Source organism: Amblyomma americanum, chromosome 5 (genome assembly GCF_052857255.1).
Source record: "Amblyomma americanum isolate KBUSLIRL-KWMA chromosome 5, ASM5285725v1, whole genome shotgun sequence".
Classification (NCBI taxonomy): Eukaryota; Metazoa; Arthropoda; class Arachnida; order Ixodida; family Ixodidae; genus Amblyomma; species Amblyomma americanum.
The window spans coordinates 37,504,040-37,521,902 of NC_135501.1; the positions used below are offsets into that span (position 1 = coordinate 37,504,040).

Here is a 17,863-nt window from a genome sequence, read left to right on the forward strand (position 1 = left end):
TGCTTTTTCCAATTTAATTGTTCCAGGATCACCAGCTCACATAACACTTGTCCAGTCAGTCGCTAGGTTTGCAGAGGAAAGCCCAACGCAAGGACATCGCTCACCAATTGTAACAGAGTCAGGACCAAGATGGTGTGACACTGCTTCAAGCTGGCCGTCTAGGGGCGGAACCTCCCGCATTAATTGCCCTGCCACAACAACGCAGCCAGCATCCGATCAACTTTACGGAAGTAGTTTTCTGAAGTGTAGGAGAAGGACATGTAGACGGACTCAGTCGCTGATTATCGACCATCGGTAAATATAGATGAATCCCGTGAAATGCATGGGAGTCTGGCTTGTTTTCTTTTTCGTTATGAGACCTGGATTATAGCTTCCAGAGCAGAACAGTGCTTGCTGACTTGCAGGTTTTGAAGCGAAGCAACATCACAACAATACGTCGTCTACTTGCAGCGGTGGCCACGAAGTATGACGTCTTCGATCGATGTGTGAGCGATAGCCACATGCTTGGGATCGTGTATGCAGAAGATGACTAAAAAACTAATGGTCTCACGTCCCATTTTGTCGCGTTGCACATAAGATACATTTTTCATCGTTTGACCGTTTAAAACGCTTTAAAACCGTTTAAGAACTGTTTAAAAAAAGGAAATTGAAATAGGTACCCACGCCTTGGTGGTTTTTCATGAACGGGCTCATTGACGTTTTTGCTTACAGGAGAACGAAAAAAAGCTCGTGGAGCTCACCGATAAGAGGGAAAAGCCCCTGAAGGTGCGGCCAGCTCTTGCTAAGCCCGAAAATATGACCCTTAATTACTGTTTGAAAAGCGCGTGCAAAATACAAGAAAGGACGCACACGCACAACAACTATACCAATTAGCCCCAGTCGTAGCTCTAAATACTGTACATTTCGCAAAGTGTAAGCACTTGGCTGGGAACATCGCGCCATAAATCACAGCAGTGAATTCTCCGGAATAAGCGGAAGTATTTTCCTGCCCCGTGTTTCCAGTGATGGTTAGACAAGATTCCACCCTTGCTGATCACTGCCTTCCTGAAAGGCAAGTGTTTGCTGCGGGGAGCGGCACACGCATAGACACGATCAGCACTGACGTCCAGAGAAAGTTGTGGGCAGCTTCCGCGTACACCTCCTTGAGATTAAGACAACCTCAGAATCCTTTGTTAACAGGGGCTTCCCGGCAAGGTTGTCTTTCTTGAGAAATGGCTTGCATCAAGTGCAATGCGTGGAGAGCCAGCCATGAAGCAGTCACTAGTGACAGAGAAGAGACTTGAATGGGTTGTTTTCGGCCGTCGTGATCTCTCCTGACCTACTTGTATTCAAAGGGGAACTCTTAAAATGTTCATTACATAAATTTTCATCTACTCAAGTTGGCTTTCGTTGCTTCTGAAAAGCGCACAACCATAACCGCACGGTCTTGCAAATAGCCTCCTTATACTTTCTTACGCTTACCTAGCCAAGCGCAACTGCAGAACGCGCCTTTTGTGGCCTAGGTTTCTTGAGCCGCAAGGAACATGCTCCGGTGGCTGACTAATCTCTTACAATGTACAAGTCCATTTTTTTTCCTTACAGCAGAGCAGGCTACTAATACGCTAATTTTGACAATGCAGGTTAGTAATAAATTTTTCCTATTTGGCTGTATGAGGTTGTTGAAAACATATTGCCGCTCTTCGTGCGGCTGTGCAGCACATCGGTGCACAAACACCCCACAAATGGGCTGTGTTCTGTGACTCAAAAGGAGCCCTACAGTGTCTTAATTCTGATTTACGCCATGGCGATCACGATCAACTAGCAGCTAAATTAGGACATCTCCAACACGAGGCGCAGGAAGAAAATCATGACATCGTCTTCCAGTGGATACCGAGACACTCTGGCATTGTTGGAAACGACGCAGCTGACGCTGCAGCACGAGCCGCTCACGGCAGTGCCAACATTGTCCAGATACCATTGACAAGAGCCGACGCAGCAAGACAACTGCGAATGCTTGGCCGAAGAGAGCTTTTAGCGTCATGGTCTTCTCCTGGCAACTCCACATGCCGTCTGCACCGCATAGACCTCTTACTCTGACTCAGTCCTCCGTCCGGCCTCTCCCGCTGCGATGCTACCCTGTTGTGTCGCCTGTGGCTAGGAGTGGCGTTCACAAATGCCTACTCCCATTTAACCGCAATGGCAGACTCTCCTGCGTGTCAGATGTGTGGGTGCGACGAAACTATAGAACACCTTCTTTGTAACTGCCCTCGGTTTCAGCGGGAGCGTGCGTTCCTGGCTGCAACACTTACTGAAGCCAAGATTCTGGGTCCTTGGATTAAGCCTTCATCGCAGAGGACAGCTTTGAAGGAACTTTTCAAGTTCTTGAAGGACTCAGGACTGAGTGCAAGGTTGTGAAATATCAGTGTGTGCCCTGTGTACCCTGCATGTAATGGTCAACGGACATGTGGAAAAGCTATCATCTCCCTTTGTTCTCTCCCCTTTCTATCTCTCCCTCCGTTCCCCTTCGCAAGTGTAGGGTAGGATACCGGGCGCTGCCTAGTTAACCTTGTGGTATTCTGGTCAGAATACCACAAATGTGTGCACGTCTACACGGATGGATCTGCGTCTCCAAATGCATCAACAGCAGCTTTCGCAATTCTTGCACAATAGGCGACCCGCAGATTCATTTTGGGACACAAGTCTACTTCAACCGCTGCAGAGCTTGTGGGCCTTCGGGAATCGATTCGTCACATCTGCGGAGAACCACCTCAGGAGTGGTGCATTTTCACCGACTGTAAACCTGCGCTACACATTTTAGGATGCTTCCTACGCCACACAGCCTACCAAGCTCTGGCTCTTGATATCATTAGTCTCGTGTCATCTGCTCAGGGAAACGGCCACCGTACAGTGTTACAGTGGATCCCCGGACATTGAGGACTCGATGGAAATGAGACCGCCGACGCTGAAGCAAGGAGCGCCTTCAGCAGTGGCCTGCGTACAGCTGTACCGTTCTCTATAGTGGACACAACTTGTCTCCTTTCGGAATTGATGAGGAGGGCGACGGTTAGGTACTGGGCACTGCCAGACACCCGCCACATCCGCCTTAAACGGCTAGATCCGACGATGACCTTTTAAGTTCCTCGCGGAATACCTCGCCCTATTGCATGCGTTATCCGTAGACTACGTTTAAACGTGGCATTCACGCGCAAATACTTGCACTTAATAGGACAAGCGGACTCCCCAGAATGTACCACATGTGGCGTGCTAGAGACTATACAACATGTTTTAGTGGCGTGTCTAGCGTATGCACGTGAAAGACTCATACTCGCATCTGCTCTGAAGCCTATGGACACATCGCTCCTCTCTGAGGATTTGATCCTCGGCGCTTGGCCAGATAGTTTTAGAACTGTAAAGGCAACGCGAGCGCTCTCACGCTTTTTGAGCGACACGGACCTTGTCTCGCGTTTGTGATGTCAGAAAGTGTGGCTTGGTTTTTTTAAGTAGTTTTTTATCTGCCTCCTCCCATCATCATTGTCCCCCATCGTGACTTTCTTTTATCTCCTCTTCCCGTCCCCCAGAGCAGTGTAGCAGGCCAGATATTTATTTTTCAGGCCAACCTCTCTGCTTTTTCTATCAATAAACCCTCTCTCTCTCCCTGCCTTTCCGTTTGTCTTTCTCTCTCTCTCTTCCCTATTTGCTAAAAAATGAGTGACTACTTTTTAATGCAGCTGCCTAGCCCTCAGTGCTTCTGTAGTATTGTTGCCGAGTGATCACGTGTTCTCCGTCTTCTTTTTCTATTTACAGGCGATGTTGAAACTGATCCAGGCCGCGGCACTTACAACAGCATACTTTTTGAGCTCCAGAAACTAACTACCAAACAAGCTACATTAATTTCCGATCTGGAGGACATTAATTACCTACTGAAAACTACCGAAACAACTTTTACCGACTTAAACAAGTGCATGGACACTCTGGAATAGCACTACGCCAAACTTTCTACTCCCCATTCTGAAATAGAGACCCTGAAAACTTTAAGCACTTAAGTTACCTGCAAGATCGAGAAACTAGAAGCACGCTTGAACGATGCAGAAAATCGCTCTCGCAGTAACAATCTCATATTTTACAATATTACTTATACTAACCCAACTGAAAGTTTTGCGGACACGGAAGAAACAGTCATTCGCCATTGCTCCACTCAGCTAGGTTTTGCCATCGAACCCAATCCAATTGATCTTGCTCACAACCTCGGGGACCACTCAAATGATCGACCAGGTCAATCATTGTTAAATTCCACTTAGTGAAAACTTTCCTCAGGTACTAAGATCAAAGGCACCAACTAGAGTATTGGCGAAGACTTCTCTCTTCCCGGTTGTTACGCCCGCAAACATCTGGTAGCCTTTGCCGAATCGGTATCCGATAAGTTCTCTATGCGCTTCAAAACATTACATATTAGTCCTAAACCTTACATATTCGATCTATCATCAGAAACAGTAAAATAGGTAAAATAGCAACCATTTCAGCTACTCTCGACAGATCGTTCTAAGCATGTACACGAAGAATCCCTTTCATTTTCAGCAGCCTTTACTAACGTGCGCAGTTTCATTTCAAAGTGCGACATTGTTTCCTATATCTTCACTTCATCTGCCAGTAACATACTAGTCTTGCCGAAAACGTGGCTAAACCGTGATATTTCTGGTAGTGAAGTGCCGTCCGACTTGCCTAGTTTCTGCGTTTTTCGCAAAGTTCGCCCTGACCTAAGAGGAGGAGTGGTACTGATTGCCACCGCTCAGGATATCTCATGCTCAGAAATTCAGCTTTCATCAGATATAGAAATATTATGGGTTTTATGCCACGCTTCACCTAAATCAGTGGTTATCGGCGTTTGCTACGGGAAAATATTACTTGGAAGAAATATTACGCAGCCGAAAAAAACGCGGTCATCGAGTAGTCGATAAGTACGTTTTTTTCGGCTGCGTTATATTTGTTCCAAGCGTTCTGACTAGAAAGCAACTTGGCCTATCGGAAAAGACACTTCTCTTTATTTTCAAGACGTTTGAGTGTATTTGTGAACTATGGGTTTTGAGTGCTAGTTCGTATAATTATGTTCGAAATAAACATGTCGACCAAATCTTCGATTTTCGTTTTAAACAAGGACCCGTTAGCATGGATGGCTCTTTGATGAAAGTTAGATTGAAATCCTGGTGAAAATTCGCGACGTTCATTTTTAATTGCTGTATAGTTTCCTTTATCGTACAGTAGGATAGTTTGCTTAGTTGTTGCGCGTAAAGATGGTTTACTCGTGACGCCGGCATGTATAACGTGGTGATCGCTGACGCCTGGTAGATACGTGAAGGAATGAATGCATTCAGGGTTATCGTAGTCGAAACGCGACCGCGGCGGCTGCGTTTTTATGGAGGAAAAGCGCTAAGGCACCCGTGGGCTGTGCGATGTCAGTGCACGTTAAAGATCCCAAGTGCGATGTCAGTGCACGTTAAAGATCCCAAGGTGGTCTAAATTATTCCGGACCCCTCTACTACGGCACCTCTTCTCCCTTTCTTCTTTCACTCCCTCCTTTATCCCTTCTCTTACGGCACGGTTCAGGTGTCCAACGATATATGAGACCAATACTGCGCCATTTGCTTCCAAAAAAACAATTGAAAAAGTAGTCGAGAAGCCAAACGCACTTTTTCAACTTCGATCTACCTAAAATGTTGCCAACCCTTGTAGGTTCTGGCAAGTCATTAACCCCCCGCACACACGCACTATTTCCCTCACCGATGCTTCACGTGCAACTGTCTGTGAAACTGAATGCTCTAACATGTTCAACGCAGCCTTTTCATCCGTGCTTACTAATGAAACAGATCCGACATTTCGTCGAAACCCCCCAGTCATGCCTCCTCTAACATTTTCTTCAGCAGAAATTTTGTCACTAATTCAAAACAATAAAATTTCATCCTCGGCTGTAATTGACAATAACAGCGCTAAAATACTGGTTAATACGAAATATATGTTCATCGCTGTTGTGCTTGTCATTCGCTCAGTCACTCTTCACAGGTTAGTTGCCCATAGACTGACAATATGGGAAGCTCGTTCTAGTTTACAAATTAGGCAACAAGTACTCGCCGCTTAATTACCGTCCCATCTCTCTAAGTAGTATTCCATGCAAAATCATGAAACATGTCATCTATACCCACATCATGGTAGTCCTTGATTCGAACAACTTTTTCCATCCTGCTGACCACGGGTGCCGCCGGGGTTATTCCTGCGAGGGCCAACTTGCTACATTCATTCATGATCTGCAAGCTAACCTTCATTCTAATATACAGACTGACATATTATTTTTAGATTTTTCTAAAGCCTTTGATAAAGTACCCAATAAATGCCTGCTGATAAAACTTTCTCGATTAAATTTACACCCCACTATTTCGATGTGGATTGAAGAGTTTTTGACTTATCGTTCGTAGTTTGTCTCTGTTAACAATAAGAACTCTAACTCCCTCTTGTTAACGTCGGGCGTCCCACGGAGTTCTGAGCTTGGCCCACTACTGTTTCTCATATTTGGAAAAAACAGCGCACCTTTAGACACGGACAGAGGCAGATATAACGACCCAGCGCTGAATATCTGCCTCTGTCCGTGTCTAAAGGTGCGCTGTTTTTTCCAAATATGAGCTACCAACTAGCCCGTTTGACCACCCTTACTGTTTCTCATATGCCTTAATGATCTACCTACAAATGTAATATCTAACAAACGCATGTTCGCGGACAACTGTGTACTTTATCGTGCTATTCTCACCACCGCTGACCATTCTTCTCTTCAAAATGATCCTAATGCTGTTCAGGAGTGGTATAGTAAGTGCCTAATGGAACTGAACCCAAGTAAACGTAATCATTTGTCCATTAGCCGTCGCCGCCGCTGTAATCCCCAATCTTCTCTTATGTAATATCTGAAGTTCTTGTACAACTAGCTTAGTCATACAAGTATCAAGGCATAACAATTTTAAGCGGTCTTTCTTGTAGCTTGCATGTTACTAGCAGTCACCCCCCTTGATGCAGTTATTTTACAGACCGACTTAGTGCGCCTAAATGAATGGTGCCAGCTATGGCAGATGGAAATTAATATAAAAAACAATGTTGATGACCTTTTCCACGCGCACTATTATACCTTCTAATGTCTACACAATTAATGAGAATACAGTTGAAAGAACGGATTGTTTTAAGTACCTAGGTGTTTATCTCAGTGCTGACTTAAGCTGGAACACCCACATAAATCACATCACAAACAAAGCATTTAAGAAACTGGGACTCATCAAACGTCGTCTATATCTTGCCAACCCCGAGACAAAGCTTCGCGCGTATACTACACTCATAAGGTCAACTTTAGAATATGCATCTTTAATATGGAGTCCAAGTAGCGTTTCATTAATTAACCGTCTTGAGTCTGTGCAAAATAAAGCTGTGAGGTTCATCCTTTCTTCATACTCACCGTATGAAAGTGTGTCATTATTGAAGCAAACTATCAGTATTCCCGACCTTATCACTCGACGCAAGTTCTCTCGTTTATCGTTTTTTCATTCCTTGTACTACGATGGCTCCCCGTTCACAGCTGATCGCATCGCCTCTGCCCATCATGTTTCATCCCGGTCTGATCATTCCCAAAAAGTGCAACCCATCTTCGCACGAACACTGAAATATCAAACATCACCCTTACTATTATCTATGGCAGAGTGGAACTCGTTATCGGCTGACATAGTTTCTGAAACTGAGCTATCACATTTCCAAACAAAACTTTCCTCGCACCTTGGCCTACAAAATTCACCGTGATATTTTCAGTATTGTTGAAGCAATAAGTCTTATACGCTCAACCTATGTATCTTTCAGCGACTGCAGTGATGTGTACTTGCAATTTGTATATATAGTTATTCTTTGTATTTGTTAACAACTGTGTGCCAATGATCTGTATTGTGTTGTTTTCATGCCTCCCCCCCCCCCCCCCCTATGTAATTCCCACTTGGGCCTTTAGGGTATTTAAATAAATAAATAAATAAATAATATTGTTACGGGTATGTTACGGCGGTAAGTCTATATTGGCGGCTGCTCTGAGATGGCCAGCACTCAGCTCAGAACCGAGCGCCCAGCTACCAACTGTCAACATCGTCGTCGTTCAGCGCACCGCCACTTCTTCGATCATGATTCGTCCACTTGTAACACTATCGTCAGCAAACAAGACACTAGGTTTCCTCAAGCGCCATCTTCACCACGCTCCACAACATGTGTAGTTTTTAGCTTACAAATCATTCGTATGGTCCAAACTAGAATTTGCATCGCCCATTTGGAATCCTCATCAAAATTTCCTCATCAATGCCAACGAAGCTGTTCAAAATCGCTCTGCCTCTTTCATTCATTCATCGTACATTTATGACATCAGCGTTTCCTCCTTAAAAGCAGGATCCTGATTATCATCCTTATCGCTCCGCCGTCGCATTGACAGCCTGTCTTTACTTCACAAACTCTTTCACAACCCTATGCACATCGCACCTCATCTTCTTCCCCCAGCACGCATATCTCATCGCATCAGCCATCACGTAAAAGTTGCCCGTCCACGCTCACTACAGTCACTTTTTCTAATTCCTTCTTTCCTTTGCAGCCGCAGACTGGAACGGCCTTCCAAACAACGTTGCCATCACCACTTGCCCCAAGTGTTCTCGCTGAAATGTAAAAAGTCCTTTTATTGTTAATTTGTGCTTTTAATTCTCGCCAACCCTTATGTAACACCCGTTTATGGGGCCTTTAAAGTAATAAAATTAAATGAAAAACCCTAAGTAGCAACTTGATGCTCTTTAGAACCTCACATGTATGTAGGCTTTCTCTTGTTGGTGGAATAATCCATTCTGCAAAGTGTTTGGTACTCGCGTTAAATAAAGTCCTGTAGTGTCAGGTGCATGATATAGGGTGTTTTACCATCAGACATTACACAATATATAACAATAGGCTTCTTAAGTTAGAAGACCGCTTTTTCCGGCACAGCATTGTCTTCGCTGAAGTACACCAGGATACAGTCAAGATGTGCTAAATAGGAGGCCTCCTTAATTACTGAAAGGCGTACAGCCCGCGGAATGTAACATCGACGTCAGCTCTTAGGATTTCGAAAACGCCGTTACCCTCGACACTGCAGCCTAAGAAATTTTGGCAACATCGTTCTAAAATACATGCGCTTTCGGGAAGTTTGCAGGAAAAGCAACCTCTGCAGAGCACGTAACTAGTCTAAATAGCCAAAATTCGTTGGGTCACGGCACCGAGGGTAACCGCCTTTTCGAAATTCTAAAAACTGACAGTAAGAGTTGGGAAGTCCAGTATCATCATCAGCCTGACTACGCCCACAGCTGGTCAAAGACCACTCCCGCGTTCTTCCCATCAAGCCTGTAATTTGCCAGCTGCGCCCAGCGTATGTACGCAAACTTAATCTCGTGCGCCAACCTAACTTTCTGCCGCGCCCTGCTACGCTTGTCTTCTCTTGGAATCCAATCCGTCACCCTCAGGGACCAGCGGTTATCTTGCTTTCGCATTATATGCCCTGCCCAAGGGCGTTTACTCCTGTTGATTATAGGATGTCATTAACCCGCATTTGTTCCCTCACCAACTCCGCCCACTTCCGGTCTCTTAACGTTACACCTGTCTTTTTCTTTCCATAGCTCGCAGCGTTGTCCTTAACTTAAGCTGAACTCTTTTCGTTAGCCTCCACGTTTCTGCCCTGTAGGTGAGTACCGGTAATATACGAGTGAATACTGTTCTCTCGAGGGATATTGGTAAACTGCTATTCAAGATCTGAGAGAACCTGCCATGTGCGCTCCGGCCCATTCTTCTCCTTCTAGTTATTTTTCTCTCATTATCCGTATGAGTGGTCACTACGTATCCTTAGTGGTCGTATTCCTTTACCATTTCCAGCACCTCGTGACCAATAATTATAAACTGCTGTTCCCATTCTAGACTGATGAACATTACTTTGGTTTTCTGCATGTTAACTTTTAGACCCACTGTTCTGCACTTTCAGTTTATTTCATTGAACAGTCTTTGCACTTCATCATTCTTAGTGACTGAGCAAGGCAATGCCATCAGCGAATCGCAGATTAGTTAAGGTATTCTCCACTGACTATTATCCCTACTGTTCTCAAGTGAGGCCTCGGAATACCTCCTGTAAGCAGGCACTGAATAGCATTGGCGAAATCGTGTCTCCCTGTCTGATGCCCTTCGTTGTTGCAAATTTATTGCTGACTTTATGGCGGGCTATGGTAGGTCTACAATTTCTACAGATATCTTCCAGTATTTTCATATAAGGCTCTTTTCCACCCTGCTTTCGCACTGCCTACATGACTGCTGAGGTTTCCACTCAGTCCAATGCTTTCTCGTAATTAATGAAGGCTGAAATATGGATCGGTTTTATTCTGTGCATGTCCATATCACCTGACTGATAGTGTGAATATGATCTATTGTGGAATATTATTCACGAAGGTCTGCCTGATCATTTGTTTGATTGAAGTCTAAGGTTCCCCTGACTCTATTAGCAGTTACCATAGTAAATACCTTATAGGCAACGAAGAGTAAGCTGATAGGTGTGCAATTTTTCATGTCCTTGGTGCCTTGTGTCCTATGAACTCAGATATTGTTAGTGCTCTTCCAAGCTTCTGGTACTGTCGAGGTCAAAAGGCATTGCGTATACAGAGTGGATAGTTTTTCTGGCATAATCTCCATTGCGTCCTTCAACAGATCTGCTCTTACCTGATCCTCACCAGCTGCATTTCCCCTTTGCAATGCTCGTAAGGCTTTCTTTACTTCCTGTTTCGTTACTGGCGGGATGACGCATTGCTCTGCTCTACTGTATCTTTCATTAAAGTTCTGATTACATTGGGTACTGTCTAGATGTAAGGAGAACTATTCGGCTACTTTAACTATCTTATCCATCTTGTTAATGACATTGCTCTGTGTATTAACGCATACATCTGATTTTTACCAATGCTTAGTTTCCTCTTCACCGCTATTAGGCAACCGCCTTTCTTTAGAGCATGCTCGATTGTCTCCATATTAAAGTTTCTTATGTCGGCTACCTTGCACTTATTTATTAGCTTCGATAAGCTCTGGTAGTTCTATTTTGTCTCTAGAGCTAGAGGCTCTCATGCTTTCACGTTTCATAATCAAATCTTTCGTCTCCTGAGATAGCTTGCCGGTATCCTGCTGAACCAGCCTACGACCTACTTTTTCGACGCACTCCTTAGTGATAGCAGTGAGATTATCGTTTATTCTATAAACATTAAGATCGCCTTCCCCAGCTAAAGCGCAATATCTGTTCTGTAGGGAAATCCTGAACTCCCCTACTTTCCCTCTTATTGCCAACTCGTTAATTGGCTTCCGCTTCTCTAGCTTCTTCCGTTCCCTATTCAAGTCTAGGCGAATTCGAGATCTTATCACTGTGTGGTCGCTCCAGCGCACCTTTCTGATGACCTCCGCATCCTGCAGAATGCCACAGTGAAAGCGTAGTATGAAGTCTTTTTCGTTTTTAGTCTCCCAAACGGGGCTCCTCCAGGTCCGCTTTCTATTCTCTCGTTTGCGGAAGAAGGTATTCATGATTCGTAAATTATTTCCTGTCAGCGAACTCTACTATTAACTCTCCCCTGCTATTCATACAACCTATACCATAGTCGCCTGCCGCCTGGTCGCCAGCCTGCTTCTTGCCAACCTTCGCATTGAAGTCGCGCATCAGTACAGTACAGGGTAATTTTACTTTGTTCATTGCCGATTCCACGTCTTCATAGAAGATTTCAACAGTGTGGTCATCATGACTAGATGTAGGCGCGTAGGCCTGCACCACCTTCAGCTTGTACCTCTTATTAAGCCTAATTACAATACCTGCCTTCCTCCCATTAATACTATTGAGCCCCTATGTGGCCAGCTATATCCTGATTAATGAGGAATCCCACACCTAGTTCTCGTCTATCCTCTAATCCGCGATAGCAGATTATGTGTCCGTCCTTTAGTGCTGTATACACCCCACCTGTTCTCCTGACTTCGCTAAGCCCTATGAGATTCTATTTAATGCCCGTTAGTTTCTGAAATAGCACTGCTAAGCTAGCCTCACTGGATAAGGTTCTAGCGTTAAACGTTGCGAGTTCAGATTCCAATGGCGGCACCCTCCGCTGCGACACACGTCACAGACGTGTTAGTTAGCACGTGGTAGCTTTATTTTTATGCACTATAGCTCTGATAATGCTGTGCGAAAAAAGCGCTCTTCAAACTCAAAAAGCTTATATTTGAAAACCGTGAAAAATCTTAGGCGAAATGCCTTCTATTCTCAGCAGGAATTACACAGTCACTTTTCAACACAAGCTTCGATAAAAACCGATTTGTCTCCCTCATTTAAATTAGACACCGAAAAACACAGAGTCAACAGAAAACAATAAACACTGGACAATAACGCTCGAATTTGAAGAAAGTGAAGTGCACAATACTTAGACACGTAGTTATCGCGTTGCGTTGTTATAGAGCATAACAATATGGACGAACACGCGCCATAAGAAGGGCTGCAGTAGCAAACTAGAAAAATTACTGATGATGAAAACGTACCTGTCTCACAGAATTTATGCTTTTGTTGTCAATTTCATTTGGGACCAATGCTCACAGCCGCTTTGAAATAGTGAATGTATGCTCCGTCGGATGCCTGTCACGAAAGTGCACCCAAGCATCCTTTAAGCAGCATTTTCCTAGAAAATGTGATTCCTCCCCTCAGCAATACTCATAGTGTCCCCATGTTTTCGGGTGTTATCTGTGCAGCTGCCATTTTCTCCCTGCGTGGCTTAGCAGCATTTTTAACTCTGATATGTGTTTAAGGGCACCAACAGCGAAGGCGCAGGGATGGCTCATATTTAGAGTTTACTCTATGGCAAGAATAATTATGACAAGACAAAAGACTTGAAGAAGGCAGTGTGGAAGGTAACAAACGCGGGTTAACGACGACCCAGTCGAAATCAAGAGAAGCAATGGGCTTGGGCGGCAATGCAATCCGAAGGTAAGTTGACACCTGGTCGCTAATGGCAGCGGAGTGGATTACAAGAGAAGGCAAGTTTAGCAGGGGGAGGCAGAAAGTTAGGTGGCCGGATGAGATGTACAAGTTTGCAGGGATACGATGGGCGCAGCTGGTAAAGGAAAGAGTTAATTGGAGAGACATGGGAAAGGTGTTGGCCTGCATTGAGTGTAGATAGCTGATGACGAGGATGACTGCAGTTCTGCTGGTCTTATGTCTCGAATGGGTCTTGCGTGCGTGATTTGCATCACTTGCGTGGCTAATCCAATAAAAGAAATGTGTAACCACTGATCCCTCCGTCTGACAACAAAGAAACGGGTACGTAATCTAGCCACGCCGTAAGTTTCTTCGCGGTTCATATTAGGATATAAAGGCACATGCGCCATCATGTGTAGTGGAAAGCCAGTTTCAGTGACAGGCAACATAATGTCGGCAAGCTTCTTTCTTTTCTTCTTGTTTGCCGCTCCCTTCATTTCCATGGCTGTGTCACGTGCAGAGAGGTTCGACGTATGCGAAGGAATGACATCCGAGCGCTCACGCCAGTACCTTATTTAGAGTTAAGAACAGGCGGCGACACTTGACTCGGAGCTAGATGGACTTAGGTCTCTACCTAGAAGTGTTATGAAGGTTTGTTATCTAGTAATACAAATAGAGGATTGCCTTAAGCCCATCAGTCTTGACCAGCAAAAGAGCTGACTCAAGATGCGGCGCGGTGTATGTTGCACGGTAGTCGCGACAAATTTAACTGATGAGTTAAGCACCGCAATATCCTGTACCATGCGGCTATAAATAAAAGCCGCAGCCATTCTTTAATAGCCGCACGACTTTGACTCCTGGAAATCTTTGCTGGTAATTACTCCAAACCTTTCTAAGTGACCCAGGACGTCGGCGGTGTGCCTTTGCCGTGGGCGTCTGAAAATTACTTCAGTCATTTTACCTTCAGGCTCTATTTTTAACACCGCTAACGGAATAATCACAACACAAGTGTAAACGAGAAACAGAGGGAGTACTTTTATGCCGTGAGAGATTTTTGATCCTCCAGTCGTCAGGAAAGAGCTTTCAGTGCAGATCCCCTGCGGCCTAAGGTGACAGCTGGGCTCGGGTGACCAACTTGCGCTCAGCATTCCAATTTCGAGCTGCACAACTGCGCCTCACTCTGCTCCCGATTTACATTTCGAATGGGCTCAAGAGCCGTTATTCCAGAGCAGTCCCACATAAAATGATATAACGTAGTTGTTTGGTAACACCAGGAACACCAGTCTCTGAACGTATTAGCGTAAATTTTGGCATATCTAAAGAAGTTCACAAAGGTGTTTGCAATGTTCTCCAATCAACAGACTACTCTGTGCACTCTGTGGTGGGGGATATATTCCAGTGCTTTTTCGTAACAATTCCAATCTGCCCTTGAACACCCATGTGAGGGGTGTGAGCACTGCTGAACTGGCTCGGTACGGTGTAAGCAGGTCAGCAGCCGAGCACCATAACCACTTGCTACCGCGGTGTCTCTGGTGTATACTGCTGAAATCTGTTCGCCTTGTCTGCAGTTCACCGTAGCCGCAAGTGATCAGGAGGTCTAATCTGTTGCAGCGTAAATTCAACTTATTAATTTTGAACAGCACAGCAGGCGAATTCAAAGCAACTTGGGGCTACACTAATGGACAACTGCTTTCCGCCTATTGCCGGTAAGCACAAGTTCACTCTCAAGATGTCTGAAAGGGCAGGTGCCTGCGTTTGAGTTTTGACTGTGAGTTTTGACTACAAACCAACTTCGCTCACCTTTATTTATTTATTTTAAATAGTCACTTTCAATACTGCGGACCCTCTTACGCGGCCCTAGCAAATGAGCCTACACAACGTTTACACTGAAGCCAGGGCTAGATCACACAAGACAAAGAAAAATCACAGTGGCGGCAAGAACACGTGCGCAAACAAATCCAACAAAGCTAAGTATTTCAAATGTGCAACTGAGGACAACCAATGTAAAAGCGGCTCTGGGAGAGATTATCACAAATAAATAATCAAAAACTGTTTACAGTGAACAACTTGTACGTTACCAAAAGGCGCCAAGGCGCGCAAAGGAAGGCAAGGTACGCATATGTTGATAGTAAAAATTAACGCTAAAGAATTACGGGCACTGCAACCTCTGGAACCAACTTAGGCTACGCAAGGGCTCATGCGCTGTTCAGCCCGACAAGAAGGATGGTAAGTGAAGCGGGAGGGCAAAATTCATTATGAATAATCAAAACCCCTTGTGCACCACTGAGGGCGTTACTCTGCGGCAATGATGGCCTCGCTCCTTGTTGCGAATGTTGTTGAAGTCGGCGCATGGTTAACCGAGGCATCAAGTTTTTTTTCCAATCTCGGATGGCGCAGGAAAAAACTAGTGCTTAAATACATCTGCATGATAGCAATATTCAGTTAATGTGAGTGCATGCTTCTGCCGTGTCTGTCTAGGCTGAGACCGGGAAATGTGTTTTGACACATTGATGTTTTCACTGTTTGGCAACAGCTGGCGCAAAATTTGAATCACGCGCGTTCATAGCTCTGATTTTAAGCTTCTCAAGAGCTGAGATAGCTGCAAGGTTAGAGAGGGAGTCAGTACGCTTGTATTTGTGGTGGATTAGTCGGAGTGCCTCGTATTTTTTCTAGTTTTGCTATGTTAGTGGCTGTTTTCGCAAACCAAATGGTGTGAGCGTACTGTAAAATAAATCTTATGAACGTTTTATATGCTTTTTTTAGTAGTTTAGTAGATTTTTGTGCGTGCCGACTAGATCTTTCCTAGAAAAAAGCGTAATGCTTCCGATGTTACATTAGAGATCCGTTCGGCCAATCTGAAGTCATCGGTTAGTGTGACAAAGAGATATTTATGCTGGGAGACTCACATAAGTGGACTACCACAAATGCTGAATGGGAAACATGATTGCATTTTTCAGTGTTGCGAACATGCACGCAGATGTTTTAGAATTATGGCAATCTGCCACCTCGACGAGCAATCCACCACTGCATCAAGTAATTGGAAAAGCACTTGGTGGTCTTCATGATTTTTTATTTTTCTGTAGATGATGCAGTCGTCAGCAAAAAGCTGGATGTTACAGTTAATTTCAGCGGCGACATGATTAATGTAAATTAAAATAGTAGCGGGCCAAGGAAGGAGCCTTACGGCACTCCCGAAGTGATTGTGGTTAGTCTAGAAGGCATATTTAGAAAGATTACCAATTGAGAGCGGTTAGAAAGTCCTGAACTTCCCCCTGCCTTATAATGCACTGTAGTTTTACGATTAGTTTGTTATGTCACATGCAATCAAACGCTTGCGAAAAAAGTAGTAAGATGCCAGTTTGACTGCAGAGGATGCCCAGGACCAAATCAAGAACTTCAGTGAAATGAGTGGTTGTTGACAGTCCTCGAGGGAACCTATGCTGCTCTGGTGATTACAACTTTTCATGCCCAAGAAAATCAATTCCATGTTTTGAGATTATGTGATAAAAATCTTTACATGCTTTACATTTTTTAACAGAAAAGAAAGCGCCCAGTGTACGAGAAATAATGTGCAGAAGTACGGTCCTTCGAGGCTGAGATAATATTTAATTTGAACCGATTTCCTTATGCTTGAATAGAATGGTTGTTGATTGTGGAATTCTTCATGGAATTGGATGGTTGTTGCCGCTTGCATTCGAAGGTTTCCCGCTTTCACCGGCGCCAAGCTCGGTTCCTGCCCCCCATGTAGGCCTGAAACACGCGAATTGTGTTTTTATTTGTTTCGTTGGATGTGTTCTGTTTAAAAAGCGCTAACTCTGCGTTGTATGTTGCGGGAAGACATCTCTGAAAGTGTAATATAAGCAAGTGGCTGTGTTATTTTACACTGAACTCCTTAGTTCGTTTTGTGCGATGAGCAATGTGTGCCATGGAGTCACTCGCTGAGGCCTGTCTATGAGTTTGACACCAAAACATATGCGACAAAAAACATACAAGACTTATGGTAGATTGAGGCATAATAAAAGAGTAGAAAAAATGCCATTTTACCCTATTGACTTTATAAGAGAGTTCCTATGTTAACAAAGATAAAAGGAAGGAAAAAGTGTCGCCCCCGAAAACTGCCCATAACTCTAATGCACATTAATAAGGCTATGCTAACACATGAAACTTCAAAAGCAATGTGTCTATTTTATATGAATATGAGGGACAAGAAGTAAATATGTCTTAGCAGATTGTTAAAGCTGATTAGGAGAATGCTTTGTATGGCACAGAACTTTGATAGTTGAATAGTAATTGGGTGATCTGACACAACTTTGAAGCACCAGATTAGAAAGTGAACTGATAATCTTATACTTGTAACAAAGACGACTGGAAAGAACGGACAACGCGACGTCACTGGGTAGCAATATGCGCTGTCGCCCTAGTCTCTTAAACACAGTTTCAGCGCACCGCCTTGCCACAGCTTCACCCGATACTGCACTCGAATCAAGCGCTGCAAAATTTTTACAAGACAACCATGTCAGAGCAGTGTGCATTATATCTTTTGCATGCTCTATAGATCGTTCCCAAATTATCGTAGCCTGGCCCCTGGATGCTTCTTGTCTGACAAAGCAGCGCCCCTACCATCGTATTTCTGCCAATGTTATGTCTTCGAAATCATAAAACACATTATGTACTCTAGCCTGCAAGGATGTTATGAACCATTAGGTTTTCCTACCCAAATAGGCAAAGCGTAAAAAGCATTCTTGCACTAGCCAATTTGCTCTCCTTCTTTATGACTTGCGCTTGCACCTTCACTGCAACACCCCGCTAGACTTTCTTGCATGGCTTTTAAAGAGTGTG

The 17,863-nt window shown here is 44.3% G+C and overlaps 1 protein-coding gene across 3 annotated transcripts in view; it reads left to right on the top strand.

Moving 5' to 3' along the window:
- Nucleotides 1–8,883, top strand: part of LOC144134634 (uncharacterized) — an 84,644-nt gene extending 75,761 nt beyond the window's left edge. For all 3 annotated transcript variants that reach the window (XR_013315185.1, XR_013315184.1, XM_077667505.1), the window contains one exon: nucleotides 8,624–8,883. The gene's annotated coding sequence lies outside the window, so the exon portion shown is untranslated. The remainder of the gene's footprint in view (nucleotides 1–8,623) is intronic.
- The last annotated feature ends 8,980 nt before the right edge of the window (nucleotides 8,884–17,863 follow it).